The sequence below is a fragment of the Vigna umbellata genome, chromosome 4 (genome assembly GCF_029865625.1).
Source record: "Vigna umbellata cultivar VRB3 chromosome 4, Vumbellata_1.0, whole genome shotgun sequence".
In the NCBI taxonomy this organism is placed as follows: domain Eukaryota; kingdom Viridiplantae; phylum Streptophyta; class Magnoliopsida; order Fabales; family Fabaceae; genus Vigna; species Vigna umbellata.
In genome coordinates, this window is record NC_142168.1 from 50,894,924 (window position 1) to 50,901,472 (window position 6,549).

At 28.1% G+C, this 6,549-nt stretch overlaps 1 long non-coding RNA gene across 7 annotated transcripts; it reads left to right on the forward strand.

Moving 5' to 3' along the window:
• The first annotated feature begins 1,038 nt into the window (after positions 1 to 1,038).
• LOC148200519 (uncharacterized) lies at positions 1,039 to 5,358 on the forward strand. Of its 7 annotated transcripts, none has more exons than XR_015785958.1 (9): positions 1,039 to 1,211; positions 1,903 to 2,015; positions 2,479 to 2,618; positions 3,246 to 3,332; positions 3,420 to 3,558; positions 3,748 to 3,937; positions 4,275 to 4,848; positions 4,944 to 5,085; positions 5,150 to 5,358. It is a non-coding gene; the product is annotated as an uncharacterized LOC148200519 (long non-coding RNA). The 7 variants fall into 7 exon arrangements; XR_015785959.1 differs by having other exon boundaries at positions 4,944 to 5,062; XR_015785956.1 differs by having other exon boundaries at positions 4,275 to 4,675; positions 4,758 to 4,848; positions 4,944 to 5,358.
• Positions 5,359 to 6,549: the final 1,191 nt, after the last annotated feature.

Consider the following 6,549-nt stretch of genomic DNA (forward strand, 5'->3'; position numbering starts at 1 on the left):
AGACCGCGGTTCCCCAAACAACCAAGGCCTATTCCCTACAGAAAGAATAGGGCGCGGTTCCCCTTAGAACCGCGACCTATACTGTCGATATAATTTCAAAAATACCACTGCATAATATTATGCTGCGGTTTCTAGTGAACCGATGCATAATATGCGCGATAATAGATTAATATTTTACTGGTGTCATATACAGTAAATTATATGAGATTAATTTTATTTATTTTCAATGGTTAGATTAAAAGTAATTTTTTTAAGGAAGTATCAGTTTTCATATCATAGTCATAAATTTCATTCACATTCTCTTATTTAAATATATAAAGATGGATAGAAACAGATAACCATCCCATGTTTAAAATTATGATTTCAAAATATTTTTGGAAATTACAACTTTTACCATCTATCCACCAATTTGTATTTATTTTCCTTAGTGTATACCCATTATAAATAAGAGAAATTACACTGAGTGCCATGTTTACTTTACTATAATGTTGTGCATATGTGCATAATAAAACAAATTTTAATAAAAAGATTTAAAAAATAACCTCTTACAATATAGATTATAGGTTTTAGTTATATTAGAATTTATCTATTATGATTTTTCAAAATGAAAAATTAAAAACATTAGAAATAATTAAATTTAATATATAAAATTTAAATTAAATTAATTGATTACCTAAGAAAATTAAATAAAGGATAATTATACATAATTCTCTACAAACTGTTAAATATTATAATATAAAACATACATTTTTTATTTCTTTACTGATATCTAGAGGGGAGAGTAAAATAATGATTTAAAAAAAATGAAAATAAAATAATATGAGAGAGAAAAAGAAATCTTAATTTTAAATGTAATAACAACAAAAAAATCTTAATTTTAAAATCTAATAACAACATAAAATATATAAAACTTAATAAATAAAATGGAACATCACGTGATGTCATAGGCACTCTATTGGACGGGACATGGTGCATGGCTGTATAAAGATGGAAACCTCTTACCAATAAAAATAAATTTTTGTGTGATAACAAGGAAAACGCTATTGACAGAGCAACTGCAATGTCGAATGAAGCTACTGTAGATCACCGATTCTTTCCTCTTCACCATCAACTCGCTTCCAACTCAGCACTGAACTCGGTCACTGCTTTTTCATCTAAGGTTCATATTTGTGCTGAATGGTGGTGGCAATGGGTTCAGCTTGCTTCCAATGGTATTTCTTTTCTCTCTTTCTAAATCATATTTTTGTTTTCTTTTCTCACATATGAACTGGATCAGACCATACCCTACAATGATTTTGGAAGAACTAATTTACAGTTAGGGTTTAAATTAACTCAGTCAAGTTCATAAAATCATGGTTGGCTTTCCTAAGTCAGAATAGTTCTTAAAATTTGTAAGAAACTGTAGTATTTTTTCCTACATTTTGAAGATGCACACAAGAGTAGAAGTTTAATAATAATAATAACTAAAATGAAAGATCTATTGGTCTAACCTAATAGTTGTTATTCATGATGTAGCCTTGTGAATAGATTTAAACAGTTGTAAATATGATTTCTTCCAATCTGTCTTGGCACAAATGAAATTAGGTGATGCGTTGTTGATGTGTTTGTAACATGTTACTTTGTGCATTGGAGTTCTGATTGAATGGTCCTGTGGATTTTTTCTTTTCTTTTCTTATTTTAGATGTATGTATTTTTTATAAAAGTGTGATATGCTTAAACCACTGTTAAAGGAAGAAATCTCGACTAGATATATATGAAGATGTGGGAACAGTGGAAGGGCATAGAAGAGCTCAAGAAATTTTTTATGCCAATTTTTTTTTTAATTTGCAACACCATCCAAAGATCCATATTGATTTGTAAGATTATACAAAGAAATTACAAAAATATCTTATCTTGTATCAGGTACTCTATATCAAAGTGCCAAGGCATATGATTTTAAGTCAGTTGCAGAAATTCTTACAGTTAAGAAGACTTCAGAAACATTAAATTCATAGGACAAAGATAGTATGGAAAAGGTATGTTATTTTTCTAACTTGTGATTAGGTAATGATGATGTGAGGGAAAATGCCTTGCAACTTTTAAACTTTTGCAGAGTATTAGTAAAGTTATGGTTTCATGTTAAGAAATATTTCATCGTTTTTTTTAATAATTGCATTTAATAGTTGAGTGATTGAACAATTACATTTGACAAATTCCTTTAATGCTACAAAGGATGTTACAAAATTTGGGACTACTTATTTCTATCAATATCATGCAAATTAAAAGTCAAATTTTAGATTATTTTGCAGTTGGTCATTTTATTGTGTTTTTTCACCATGAACGATGTTTCCCTTCTGTTACATTGAATTATATATCTTATAAAAAAATGGTATTATTGTTGAAGCTTAATTCTTGTTTTATAATTATGGTGTGACAGTCATTCATAATATATTTATCAAGTGTTTCTTCACTGTTATTTCTGTGTGAAATTTTATTCAGGCTCTTGATCTCAAGGAAAGAGAAGCTGAAGCCATTTTTAAAGAATTGATCAGTGAAGAAAGTATGGATGAACATAACTCCTCACTGATTCAATTTCACATTAGATTGTTGGCTTTAATTGTAAGCAATTTGAAAAAAGAGTGAGTTATCCCTTATAATTCTTGTTTGAAGTTTTCTCGGTGATTAAATTTTTTTGAGATGCTTGAATTAAAGTTTCCATATGGATGATTTTGATGTAGGTCTCCCTCCATCCTTATCAACCAAGAAAGAAACTGATTCATGGTTGAAACATTTAGAGGATTTGATTATGCAATCATATCACCTACTAAATGATTTCTCTTTGGATTGGTTTCAAGAAAGCATCACTGGATACAATAAATTGGATTTGTCTAAGAAGTTTAAACTTTTGGACGAAGCTTTGAACACTAAATAAGTATTTCAAGTACTGTTAAAAAATATTCCTTTTTGTGTATTCTTCTTTTTGTTTTATTACTTTAAAAAATATTCCTTTTTGTGCTGTTAAAGAATTTTGGACACACTTCCAATGCAAGGAACAACTTAAAATTTTCTAAAATCTATGACTAATAATATTGTTTTTGTAAATGTGAAATGTTCCAAATGAGGGCTCCAAACATGCTATACATTTAGAAGGAATTAGGCTCTGATTGTGAGATATCCTTGGTACAAAATCAAAGAATAAGAGAGTATAACAATACAATATATACGTATATGTTTTCTCCAATGACGATTTTCCTGTGGTGAATTAGGTGCGGGGAGAATGCTGAAGAGGTCGCACAATTGGCTAATTGGACATGTCCGAAGTGTCGAGGCATTTGCAACTGTAGTCTTTGCCAGTGGGTTTTCTTTCGATTTTTTCTATTTGCTTTTTGAGTTGGTATTGTATCCATAAGTTCATTCTGATAAAGGAGTTATGTTTGTAGAAAGCGACGAGGTTAACAGCCTACTGGTCCCCTGTATCGTAGTGCCAAAAAATCTGGTTTTAAGTCAGTTGCAAAAATGCTTGCAATGAAGAAGAATTTAGAAACATCAAATCCATTAAATAAGGGTAATCTGATAAAGGTATGCTATTTTTCTACATGTCCCTTTTGCTAAATCTCTTGTGGTTGACAAATTTGGTTGGAAAAGATCTCTTGTTTAACTGTGCAAATTTATGATAAGTTAATGATGATATGAGTGAATGCGTTTATATTTCAATTTATGATAAATTTTTCATGAGATGGTTCGTGTTCTTTTTGTTATTTCTTGCAGAGGAGCCTGAAGCATTTCTCCAAGGGAAACTTGGAAATGAAAATTTTTCAGATGCAAATGTCACTGAAGTTTGCACCAAAGATGATGGTGGTGAGAATTTTGGAATGAACTCAGTGCCAAAACAATTGCAAAGGAAAAAGAGGTTCAGAATGCGTTGCAGATTTTAGAGTTTTGCAGAGTGTTTGGAAAGGTATGATTTCATGTTAACAAATTTTCCTGATGTTTTTTCTAATTAATTGCATTTAATAGTTCACTGATTGAAAATAACCCCAATCGGCAAATTCCTTTAATGTTATAGAGGGATGTTACCAAATTGGAACTAATTATTTCTATCAATATCATGAACGTTATTTAATTGAACGTTTTGACCATCAACGATATTTCCTTCTGTTACATTAAATTATATTGCCTTGAAAAAATTGTATTATTTTTCAAACTTCTTGCTTTATAGTTATGGTGCTGCAGCCATTCATAATATATTTGTCAAGTATTTCTTCACTGTTGTTCTTGTGTGTAATTATAATCAGACTCTTGATCTCAAGAAAGGAGAAGCTGAAGCCATTTTTAAAGAATATTGATCAGTAAAGAATGTATGGATGAACACATTAGATTGTTGGCATTGATCGTAAACAGTTCGAAAAAGGAGTGGGTTATCCCTTACAACTCTTGTTTGAAGTTTTCTGAGTGATTAAATTTTTTTGAGATGCTTGAATTAAAGTTTTCATATGGATGATTTTGGTGTAGGTTTCCATCCTTGTCATGAAACTAATCCATGGTTGAAACATTTAGAGGATTTGATTATGCAATCACATCACCCTCTAAATTATTTCTCTTGGATTGATTTCAAGAAGGGATCAATGAACTATAAATTGAATTTGTCTAAGAAATTTAAACTGATGACTCTTTGTGACAAAGCTTTGAACACTGAGTAAGTATTTCAAGTGCTCTGTTAAAAAATATTCCTTTTTGTGTATTCTTCTTTTGTTTTATTACTTGTTTAATATGCCCAGAAAACTAAGGAGCTATATTCAGTACGAAAATTCGTGACATGCAAAAGTAGTGAAAGAAGAAAAACTTAAGATTGATGCAGCTAAGGAAAAGGTAATAGAAAACAAGGTGTTATGATGCTCTTTGTATATGGATTATCTTGATGTTATAGTGTGTTTATAATAATTCTATGTGTATGATATGTATAGGTAAAGTCTCTTGCACAGAACAAGTTGCAGAGAAGATCAAAGTATCTCCATTCCGATTGAGGAGCATGATGCTCTAAGATAAGAACTGAGGTTGACGAAACACAGACTTAGATGTTAAGGTTAAAGAGCACAAGTGAAAAATGTATGTCATGATTAATTGATTATGAATTATATATTGGCTAAAGTCCTCCACTTTCATTTTTTAGGTCAAAATATTTTGGTGTGGAACAAATATCCATGGTTCAAAGTTATCAAGTTGTAAATCTTTATATGGTGGCCATTTTTATCAAACTTAGAGTAGGTTCCTCCTTTGTTTTTAGACTCAAGAGACCTTCATTATCGTAATCATTGTATATAATTCTTTTTATATTTTATTTTAGTGGAATACGAACTGAAATAATTTTTTGTAATTTAATTACTATTTATAGTTGCATTTTTTATTTAACTAGTTAGATGTACAATAATATATATATATATATATATATATATATATATATATATATATATATACCGTTTTATGATTTTTCATTTTTCTTTAAAAGAAATTGATAAATACACTAATGCTCATGCATAGAAAACTAAAATTAAAATATTTATTATAGAAGGTACCGTTTAAAAAATATTAATAGAACTAAAAAGTAAATGATATATATTAAGAACATATAAGTTATGCAGATCTATTTTTCAACTAAAAATGTTCTTGATAAAAAAGAGTTGATACCTACTTTAAAAGTTTATAATATATATTCTGCGGTTTCTAAAGAAAGTTTTTAACTATAGCTATAATACTGCTACAATTATTAAAAGAGATATTGTATATGAAAGAAGGAACTACAATTATTAAAAGAGATATTGTATATGAAAGAAGGAAAGAAGAGATTACTCAAATCACCTATCACAATTATCTAAATATATATATATATATATATATATATATATATATATATATATATATATAAGAGTGATATTAGATAATTGTAAAGTTTTATATTTCGAATGATATTATACTGGATCAAAGACATAATATTAATTTTCAACTAATATAGATAAAAAAAAAATTATCTATTTCAAAATTTCAGCTTCAATCTTACTGAATTCATATGATCATCCTCATCTCCTAACAAATATACATAAAAGAAAAATTCACACTAAAGAAAGTCTCTCCTCCATGAAAAGTAAATGAGTATGAAATTTATCATATACATCATAAATATACCATTTTCATAATTTTTATTTAAATAACTGAGTTTAAGTATAAGCAAATTGAATAAAATATTTCTCTATGTTAAAAATTTATCATATACTTCACTCCATATTTAATATATTTATAGGCTTATAAACTTAAGACGTACTGTATATGACTAATTTATATTTGGATTATCCAATATTTATAGGGAGATAAAAAAATTGTTTACTCTCTACCTAATAATTATTTGTATTTTATCTAGTGTCATTTTTTAATTCAATATTTGAAATATAATTAAATTTATCATTCAGTCAAGTAATTTTCTTTTATAGAAACCAATGTGTTTTCTATACTCTTGAAATGTTTTATGTCATCAGATAATTTAAGGAAAAATATTAGTGGATACATAATTTAAAAGAA